This window comes from Schistocerca cancellata, chromosome 1, assembly GCF_023864275.1.
Source record: "Schistocerca cancellata isolate TAMUIC-IGC-003103 chromosome 1, iqSchCanc2.1, whole genome shotgun sequence".
In the NCBI taxonomy this organism is placed as follows: Eukaryota; Metazoa; Arthropoda; class Insecta; order Orthoptera; family Acrididae; genus Schistocerca; species Schistocerca cancellata.
The window spans coordinates 848247020-848258510 of record NC_064626.1 but is presented as its reverse complement, the minus strand read 5'-3'; positions in this window follow the sequence as shown (position 1 = coordinate 848258510).

The following is an 11491-nucleotide window of genomic DNA, read 5'->3' as shown; positions in this document are numbered from 1 at the left end:
TTAGGCAATAGCAGATCTATTTGGCTGCTGTAATCGTGTGTGCCGTTTATGCTCAGTACATCTGTCCTCCACGGTCCTGATAGTTTGACCAATATATGCCATGCCGCAGCTACAAGGAATACGATACACACCCGCCTTACGCAGTCCAAGATCATCCTTAACGGAACTCAAAAGTGCTCTAATTTTAGATGGAGGTCGGAAAACACATTTCACGTCGTATTTCCGTAAAATACGACCGATCTTATTGGACGTGTTTCCTACGTAAGGCAAGAAGGCAGTAGACTTAGGTGTTGACTCAGAATTATCATCAATCACCCGATGTACAGTTGGTCGATAGCGCAACGCACGTTCAATCTGTCTATCACTGTAACCATTTTGACGAAATGTAACTTCAAGATGGGACAGCTCAGCTGGCAAAGTCTCAGCGTCAGAAGCGACATGTGCCCTGTGTACCAAGGTACGAAGTACCCCTTCACGCTGAGCCGAATGGCGACAACTATTAGCTTGTAAGTACAAGTCGGTGTGAGTACGTTTCCTGTAGACTGCATGTCCCAATGATCCATCATCCTTCCTCCTAACCAACACGTCGAGAAAGGGAAGGCAACCATCCTCTTCCACCTCCATCGTAAAACGATGTGTGTGTGTTATCTTTCCTGCTTCGGTCCGAGAACCGAGGTATTAAATTTGCATGTACGCCGCCTGTCCGTTGCAGTTTGCCTTGAAAATGGCGGGGTGTTCTCCCGCCGAAATATCGGCGGTCGCTGAAAGTGTTACCTGGCTGAATTCCCGGAAATTATTTGAAAGTTGTATACGCCAGGAGAAACTCAGGTCTCACATTTAAGCCAGATTTCCACAGGCATGAATTTCTTACACGTGCATACCCCCACCATCATTCCGTAAGACAACTTGCATTTGGAAACACCCAACTTGCACACTGTCATGTCAGCTTACGCATAAGTTAAGAAGTTAAAACCATCCTATTTCCTTGCTTTCCCCCAACATCGCTTACGAAGTTTGGCAACAGCCCATAGGTGGATCCGTCGTCGTTTTACTCTGATTTGTTAGACAGCGGAGGTGTAGAATTGGTGTTTACTTACGTCAGAAGTTAGCGTAGTGGCATAATAATAGGTTTAATCTTAAACCAAGTAAGTAAAATCACGGTAAAAATAGATACACGATAATCGAGTCCCGTGAGAAACATAAAAGAAAGAGTGAGTCTTTATGTATTCAGTGCAAAAAAAATCGTTGTTCGACCTGAAAAATGTTGCTGCCTTGAAGTTAAAGGAAAAAACGCAAACGAAATCATTCTAAGATCAAAATCTAGTGAAAGAACTGTGGCAAATGTAAATTCAGTAACCTCCATATGTAAAAAGTTCGATGACTTTCGTCTCATTTTAACTACAAAGAACAGTGAAATCAAATAACCTGAAAGGACTGTAGCCTTATTGGAGAAACAGCTGCAACATCTTGGTTGTAAAACTCAACAAACAGAGCATCGACTGAACCTCAATCAAATATCGGCTACCAATGATATAAACATAGGAAGAACTACTCTGGAAACCAGCACAAAACTTGGAAATATAAAAGTAACTGCACCAAACAGTTATAATGACAAACATGATCCTACAAACAATGTCACTCAAAAACATGAGCCCACATAACAATTACAAACAACAGCAGCCGTCTACTGTAAATTTTTCGCGCGTGTCACATCGTTAACAAAGAAATGTGATTCAAAAATCAGTCGACAGGCCTCATGCGTGCAAAAAAGAGTGAAAAATCTTAATTTTTACTGATATCATTGATGTCAGATAGCAGAAAAGGTGGCAGATACACAGACTAACGCAAGTGTCCATACCTTTCTCGAACCAGAAGCAGGCATTGCAGAAGTGGCAAAAACAGTGGTGCGCATGGTCTTGGGCATCTTGGTACGGTCCGCGCAGCTAACACCGTCGGAGATTCGAGTCCTCCCTCGGACATGGGTGTGTGTGTGTTGTCCTTAGCGTAAATTAGTTTAAGTTAGCTTAAGTATTGCGTGAGCTTAGGGACCGATGACCTTAACAGTTTGGTCCCATTGTCCTAATCATCATCATTTCATTCCCATCGACGCGCAAGTCGCCGAAGTGGCGTCAAATCGAAAGACTTGCACCAGGCGAGCGGTCTACCCGACAGGAAGTCCTCGTCACACGACATTATTATTATTATTATAAGACCTTACCACAAATTTCCTAAACAGTGGTGAAATCGTGTGAAAACCATGACTCAAAAGACTGTGTCGTAATTTGTGCAGGCGTAAATGGTGTTGCCAGAGATAAAGGTAGTGACCTCATCACTGTTCTTGAAAGTGTTCCACCCAAATTAGGCAACACAAATGTAGCTGTTATAAATAAACCACACAGATATGACCTACATACTTGGTCATGTGCAAATAAATTAATAGGAAGAGTAAACAAAGAGATGAAGTATGCAAAAAAATTCTGTATATGAACTTAATAAATGTTAGCACTTTAGACAGATCCATGACCTTCATTTAAATCACAGTGGAAAACAATTTTTATTTGAAGAAATCTGTCATTTAGCTCATTTGAGTCACGAAAGGCATAGTATAGAAGCAGTCCAAAGTACTTTGGACAAATGGGTCATAAAGAAAGAGGAGAAGATGCGATGTCTTATGAAAAGGGCGAAAGACATTTTTTAGGGGAATAGACGGTATCACAACAAATGTGATGCAGAAGACTGTACACTAGAATGTACAGTCATTAACAAACAAAGTCTCGATAGGGAATGGAAAGATGTTTCAGTTTTATGTTTTTGTGGGTATTGGTTACAAAATGAGTATTTTCAATACTTAAAAATATTGCATTTTAATCTTGCAAACTGCCTTCGTAGAATGGAATCGAAACATGGGTGATCTAGTATATATGTAAAAGAAAATGTAGATTTATAGTCTCTGTGTTTGGAAACTTGGTTGCTAAAGAGACTTAGAAATCTCAGCTGTTGAGTTACTGCCTGAAAAACTATTATTTTATATGTGTATAGATCTCCTGTTAGCATTATAAGTGTTTTTTTTTTGAACTGGACCTTGCTTTAGGCAAACTCAACACAACTGGAAAAACAGTGGTACTGTGTGGAAATTGTAATATTGACTTTCTGATAGCTCTCACAGTGAAAAGTTCTTAAATATTATAAAATCCTACAATCTTTGTCTGACTGTTAGCTCTCCATCACATGTAACAAAGACTAGTGTCATTTTCCTTGATCAGGTTTGTATAAACATGGACAAGTGTACACCAGAAAACTTTGATACCGGCTATAGCGACCACTTTTCGCAATTAATAACTGTACCTGTAAATCACATTTCGACTAATGTAGAAAATTTAATCCATAAAAAGATTTATATTCAGAAAAACATTGAATACTTCCAGTATCTAATCAGCAAACAATCTTGGAGAGAAGTATATGATACCTCTATTATCACTGAAAAGATTGGAAAATTTTTTGAACATTTTCAAGTGTAACTTTGACATAGCTTTTCCACAAAGGAAAGTGATTTCCAGAAGCACAGATAGATTCAAACACTGGATTACATCAGGCATTAGAGTATCTTGTAAAAGGATGTGGGAACTTCTTTGGCAGCCCAAAGCTGACAGCAGTCCAGAAATTCTTACTTATTTAAAAAAAAGCTAGTTTTGAAATGCGTCATAAAAAAGGTAAAATGATAAATATATCATGAAGTCAACCAATAAAACTAAGTTCATGTGGAAAGCTGTGAAGGATCTTACATGGAAGAAGACAACTCAGAAAAATAGTGTGATATCAGACGAAGGCAAGAATGTCACTGACCATAGGACAGTTGCAAACAACTTGAATTCTTATTATCCAACTGTTCCTGAAAAATTAGTGAAGGAAAAATCCACCTAATACAACATGGAAAGAACTTTCATCCATTGAAATAAATAATATATCTATGGTCCTCAATCCAATAGGACCAACAGAGCTCCTAAATACCGTTAATTCCCTGAAGAGAAATTATATTCCAGATTATATTATAAAAATAACAGCAATACAAATACTCTCTCGTTTATTAGACATACGCAATTCGTCCTTATCATGCGGTGTCTTCCCACAGTAACTGAAAATGTCAAAAGTAATACCCCTATATAAAAAAGGTGGTCAGCAATGTATGGGTAACTATAGGCCTATGTCTCTAGTGTCAGGGTGTTCGAAAATTATTGAAAAAGTGTTCCTTTCACAACTAACTACATTCTTCGACAAGAATAATATTATTTCTGGATATCAACATGGTATCGGACACAGCAATCAACTGAAACAGCCACTTTCAATCTGATAAACCATGTCTTATATGCAGTGGGCAACCACAGAAATATCTCAGATTTATTCTTGGAGTAACAAAAGCTTTTGATGTGGTTGGTCATTCTGTTCTCATGAGGAAGCTCGAATGGTATGTTGTAAGAGGTGTGACAAATCAGTGGATTAAGTCATATTTGAAATATCACTCTGTAGTGAGTGAAATTAAGTACATGGAAGAACTGTGTGGACTAGGTCATGGTTTTCCACAGGGTTTTATTTTAGGTCCCTTTCTTTTTTTTTTTTTTTTTTTGAATACATGAATGATTTCTCATCATACGGTAGGGATTCTGAACAAGTGCTGTTCAAAGATGACACCAGTCTGTTGATTGAAGGGAATAACGAACAAAATCTTACTGCATCTGCAAAAGATATAACAAAAGAAGTATCTGAATGGTTTACCAGAAACAGGCTAATAATTAGTCCCCAAAAAACGGTACTGATGAATTTCCACAAAGATCAAAATAAAAATGCGGCACAAACCATAATATGTATAGATAACCAAAACATTAGTGCTGTCAATGAAACTAAATTTCTTGGGACTCATATCCAGGAAAATCTTAAATGGAGCACTCATAAAATCCCTAAATTCAAGAATAGCAAAAATGAGCTATGCAGTAAGAATTCTTTACAACAATACTAGTGCAGGAACAGTTAGGGCTGTATATTTTGCTCGTGTACATTCAATACTGAAGTATGGTATCATTTTCTGGGCAAATGTACACTAGGCCACAACAGTTTTCATAAAACAAAAGGCAATTCTAGTAATAATGAAACAAGTAAGCAGTAGAAAACCATGCTAACCTTTCTTTAAAGATCTAAAGATCTTACCGCTTCCCTGAATTTATATACTGAAAGTAGTAATGCATGTCAAAAAACGTATACTGAGAAAAGAAAACTTTTTTCCTCAAACAAAAGTGTCTGTGATTACAGTACCAAGTCAGACCGTGACATACATGTTAATCATTGTAACACCACATAATGACAAAAAGGTATATATCATGCAGGAACAAAGCTGTGTAATAGATTGCCAAGACATATAAAATCTCTTCCTGAACTACAGAGCTTTAGAAAGTCTGTGAGAGCCTACCTTATGAAAAACTGCCACTATTCAATCTCACAGTATCTTATGGAAGGAAAAAATGTAATTTGTATCTTTAATTCTAGACATAAATTATAAATATACAGTATTTAAAAAAAATTGTAATTATTAAAGCTGTACAGTTTCACTTTGTAATATAAAATAACATAATGTGTGTTTGATGTTTGAAAAACCAATAGACTGTCAGTGACAGAGCACCTCATGTTCCTGCTGCTAAGAAGGCGAGTACGCCGTTCGTTCGTTGTATATTTTTACGATCTTCCAGCAGGAGAAACTTATTTATTTACAGAAACCTGGGTAGTTACTATATTATTTTTGTAATTTCTTGCGTTTTCGAGTGCTTACTATGCACAAGTTTTTATTTTAATAGCAGTGTAGCGTACCATACTGCCATTGCTACCGACTCTTGTAGCATACAGGCTTTTGTTTGTTTTGGTTAGTGTAGCTCAGTGTCGGATAGACCATCAGTGACAAAGCACCTCGTGTTCCTTCTGCAAAGAAGGCGAGTATACCGTTGTATATTTTTACAAACTTCCAGCAGGAGCGACTTATTTATTTACAAAAACCTTTGTAGTTACTAGATTATTTGTTCAATTTCATGCATGTTCGAGTGCCTACTAGGGACAAGCTTTTATTTTAATAAGAGTATAGTGTACTGTACAGCCATTGCTATCGATCCTTGGATCGTACAAGCTTTTGTTTGTTTTGGTTAGTGTAGCTCAGCGTTGGATAGACCATCAGTGACAAAGCATCCCGTGTTCCTGCTGCTAAGAAGGCGAGTACACCATTCGTTTGTTGCATATTTTTACGAGCTACAAATGGGAGCGACCGCAGTAATGGACAGGAACTGTGATTGGTGTGTACAGATGAGAGCGATGTTTGAATCATAATTAACAAACAGAATGAAAAAAATTGTGTTGAATACTTAAAACAATGTTGAAAGGAGAAAAAAATTTTCGTGATTCAGGAGGAATCACGAAGGGAGTCGCACGAGGTTCAATTTTAGGTCCACTTCAATTCCTTCCTCTTTACAGTCAGAAACGGTGTATTTAACTGATGATACTCATGTTATAATAAACCCCATTAGAGGAAAGGCAACATAGGAGATTGTTAACAATGTTTTTCATAGAATTATTAAGCAGTTCTCTGAAAATGGACTGTACATTAATTTTTGGAATAATTATAATCAGTTCTTACAACAAATAGAAACATGTCAACAATTGATGCAGCACAAGAACAGGAGCCAGTAAAGAGGATAAAATGCTCAAAATTTTTGAATGTACATACTAATGAAAAGTTTAACTGAAAGAAGCATATTACTGAGCTCTCAAACAATTATGTTCAGCTAGATTTGCTCTTCATAGTTGCTAGACTTGAAAATAAATGAATCAATCTCATGACATAGTTTGCATTTTCCATTCAATAATGTATTGTGGAATAATTTTCTCGGTAAGTCGTCACTTATAAAAGGGGGCAGTTAGAATAATATTGGTGTTTGCCTATGGTCATCACATAGGAACCTCTTCAAGAAGGCAGGCTTTTCATTCTCCAACAGAGAAAGAATGAAGAGAGCTTACAAATGACTCTGAAATGATATCTTTTGGAACTGCAAAATGGTAATTTCTAGCTGCAGATGTTTGAGAGCTGATATTGGCTGTAGGTTTTTGTGTTGATTTCATCTCTCCCTCAACATAACATGAGGTGTCCTCAGGCAATCAAGTAAGGGAGATTTGTTGCCAGTTATCATTGGCAGTCCACCACCACATTCATAGGCAGTTCGAGAGGTAGCTATTAAAAGAGCAGCTCCATAAGTCCTTACATATGACGGCCATCTACAATTGCTTAACTACTGTCAGCCTAAATAATCAGAAACACAAAAGGCGACAATGAGTTATGAAGTAGTGAAAAATAATAAGCTCCCGCTATACAATGACAGTCTGCACACGAAAATATTTTCCGTAGGAAGTGAATTTGATGTCATGCATTGTTACCTGCAGCACTTAAAGGAGGAACAGCATCACATACCGTACTTGGCCCTCAATACTTGCACCATACCTGACAGTTACTTCGATACCGAATAACCAAATTTTTAATCACACCTTAGCAGATGATTTCTTGTTTAGTGGTCTAAACTGTAAAAAAGCTTTCTTGCAAATTCCATTGACAACTGAGGAGATATCCAAAACAACGATTAATAAAACTGTTCCCAGTCTTCGAATTTTTGTTCATGCCTTATAGTTTGACAAATACAGCCCATACATTTCGTTGATAACATTCTCTTCAAATTTCTGTTCCGTTATGGACGTTATTTCCGTTTTTTCGGCCTCTTGGGGAAAACACGAGGAAAATAAAATGAATCATTTACAAGACCCTTGAACATTTTAATGTAGTGGTAAACGACAAGTACTAACTTCGATAATCCAAAGTAACATTTCTAGGACCCTTTGTTAGTCAAAATGGGGTTCGACTTCCGACTCGAGCACAGAACTTATCCGTCATTTATATGAAACAGAGAATGGGGAAATAAAGGGACAGGATGTGTAGGAATTCGTCACCTCCAGCTGTACAAGGCAATGCGATAATGCAATGTCCAAAGTTAAAAATTAGTGCCATACCAGGACTCTAACCTGGATTTACCAGTTCCTGTGAGCGATGGTCTTAACTGCTTCGGCCATCCAGACATGTTCCCTAACTGAATGAAATTTTTAACTTACTGCATGCTGCAGTACTCGCGAATTATTGATTCCCGTACGATTTCGAACGATATTAATGTATCTGTGCTGAAACAAATGTCAAGGAGCCAGAACACTCTTTCAGAAATGTATACATTTGAGTGGTATCTGTTCCATAGGGCATGTCGACAGTTGCAAGTGAGCAACAACTCACCATAAGTAGTCAGCTTATGACAAAGAACTTCTTCTTGTATATGAGACAGTGTGGCACTTCAAGGATGACATCAAGAAAAGACCACTCACTGCTCACACAGACCATCAACCACTGGCAGATTCCATACAGAACCAAGGCTGTTCTCCATGCCATTTCCACCACCTTCATTATTTTGCACAATTTATTACTAATGTGCAGTATCTCAACTGTGGTGACAGTGTAGTGCCTATCAGCTGACATCAACTATAGCAAACTCACCAATGGCCAACAACAAAAAATACAAACCTACAATCTCCTACAAGGTAATACCACTGGTATGAAGCTTGAGCGGTGCACCATCCTTGGTTGCTCCACGAAAGTCTTATGTGACATGTGGCTTCTGCCCACTAGCCCGAATCACTAGGAGGAAGTCTACATCCCACTACTAAATTTGTTACAGACCGACTTGTCTCATTAGATGTGAAGCAAGAGTGCAAACTGTGGAACCAAACCTGCGCGACTTGCCAGCACTACAAGAATGGTGAAATGCACGTTAGAAATATGGGTGATATGAATTACCCAAAGGCTAGGTACAAAATATCCACCTTGATCTGTGTGGCACTCTACCAGAGTCAGAAGGTTTCTTGTACATTCTTTCCATCACTCACTGTGTTGGTGCAACACCCTTGCCAGACATAACAGTGGAAATGACAGTGAACGCGTTTGTGTGGTTGTGAATATCGCGTTTCAGCTTCCAAGGATCCATCACTACAGACCAAGGCTCTAAATCTGAGTCTACTCTATTCTCCAAACACGTAACCTTTGCCACATTGAGCATTACAGTACCACAGCCTGCCAGCCACAGAGCAATGATTTGGTGAAATGCTGGCACTGAACACTCAAAGCAGCACTTTCGTGTCACGGCTGCCAGTGGACAGAATCCTTACCCTGATTATTTTAGGCAATCATTCTGTGTTCAAAGAAGTCATGTTTGTCTCTTCGGCAGAGATTTTATATGGGGAGCTGCTCAATCTGCTGGAAGATATCATCCCCACAGCACAACCACCGACAATTGCGCAGTTATGAGCTCTAGTCTGGAGAGTGAAGCAACACATCGCATGACCAGGAGTACTGCTGCGCCAACCCACCTGCTCACAAAACATTTTCGTGCACAAGACTTTAGCAACTGCAAGTATATCATGTTACGGGACGATATGATCAGACTAGCACTGCAGCCGCTACATTCAAATCCACATGGGCTATCGGAATGGGGAGACAATAGTTTCGATATTTTACTACATGGGAAGCCAGTGCATCGCCTAACCCCCCCCTTTCCCCCATAAATTACGAGGTACCACCAGTACAGCTGACACAGGGACTGCTTGGACTGACGACAACGCCCACGTCACCCTGGAGCGTGACAGAACATGAAACCTGAAAATACTAAAAGTTCATTTAAGGAGAGCTGTAATATGCAGCATTTCCAGCTGGATGACGTAAACGTGAAACTGATAGTCAACCTCATCGTGGTGGAAGGTCAGTGTGAGGAATGACAGGTTGAGAATGCTTTTATTTCCAGAGAGTTTACTCGCTGTTACAAGCTACCCAGTGGCGTCGAAACTGTAGCGATAGCATGGCTATCATCCGACAGTTTTCTAACAATCACAGCTAATGGGAAAAGACTGCTGTCCTCCACATAGCAGGGGCTGGTGACCTCACAACCAATGACGTAAAATGTTAGAAAACAAGACCCTTTGGCAGCAAGTTGAGCCTCCTGCAGGAAGAATATCTTTGACTCACACACTACATTGTGAACAATTATATCCTTTGCAAGTGTTTCTGTAGTATGTCTGTGTTTAATAATAAAGAATGTGTTAATTCCATTCTCTGGCATACTGCTTCATCATTACCTGTGTTTAATAATAAAGAATGTGTTAATTCCATTCTCTGGCATACTGCTTCATCCTGCGAGCAGGCTCAGCTACAATTCCCATACCACAACCGTCTACAAATTTAGTGCAAAGTCTTTTAGTTTATCCTTAATTCATCTAATTTCTCTGTTTACTCATGACCAATCAGGCAGGACATTTCTGAGTGTTAGATCTGTTTCTAAAACATTGGACAAAATTCAGTGCTGTGTTCAGTTTCTTTATGAAGCTGTTGTCTTAATTTCCGGTTTTGGAGTGTGGCGCCATCCTAAACACTAAAATTTCACAGTCTGCCCTAGCAGACAACTCTCGCCTTGCAGTTGCGCCTAGATGCTCTCGAAAGCACCTATTACTGCCAGGATTGTCTTTCTCGCAACTTCTGCAGTCTGCCCACTGGTGCTTCCGCCCAGAATTCCAGTCCACGTGCGAGACAGACATTCTTCAATGTGTGTTAATGATGAATGGTCAATGCAGCATCTGCACGAAAGCTCCTCCATTCATTCGTGAATCAATGTTACCGTTTGTGAACCAATACTTTATGTTGCGAACCAGTGCTTTCGTTGTGGACCAGCCGTTTCAGTGAGGACGTGAGGACTACCACACAGCGACTAGTAGAGGGTGTCACCCTTGTGCATTGCTTTGGGCAGATAGCTCGAGTAACAGCTTCCTGAGCAGGACCAATCGCCACTCACTGGTTTGTGACTCACTTGCCATTTTCGTTTTAGTGTTTCCTAGTCGCTTTGCAGAGCCGCCTTCCGATTTCCGGACGCCGTTATTTCCACGTGTAGTTACACAAGTAAATGCCCTGTACGCTGTACTGCTTTGCGCCAATGTCGGCCACCCACAAGGACCATCCTGTTCACTTATTACAAGGTTTTGTATCTACCTTCACACGTGACGGAGCCTCCCCACAATGTCGCCTATTCATCATTACCTGCAGCCTCTGTTAGTGGCGATCGTTTAGTGTTTACATTGAACTTTTGAACTTGGTGAAGGCTCCTGTGTACGAACTTGATATTTGTTTTCATTCCTATACCAGGACTGGTAAACTAAGGACTTGTGGACAGATTGCATTTTCCCTTTTTGGCTATGTTAAGTAAAATGTAGTAGTTTGTCTGTATTAATAAACAGTTTCTATTCCTGAAAATTTGTCCTCTCACTTTTTCGTTGATTCACTGGAACGCATAACCCACGTAATTTCCCGCCTTTTCCCACTGTTCCCCTTAAT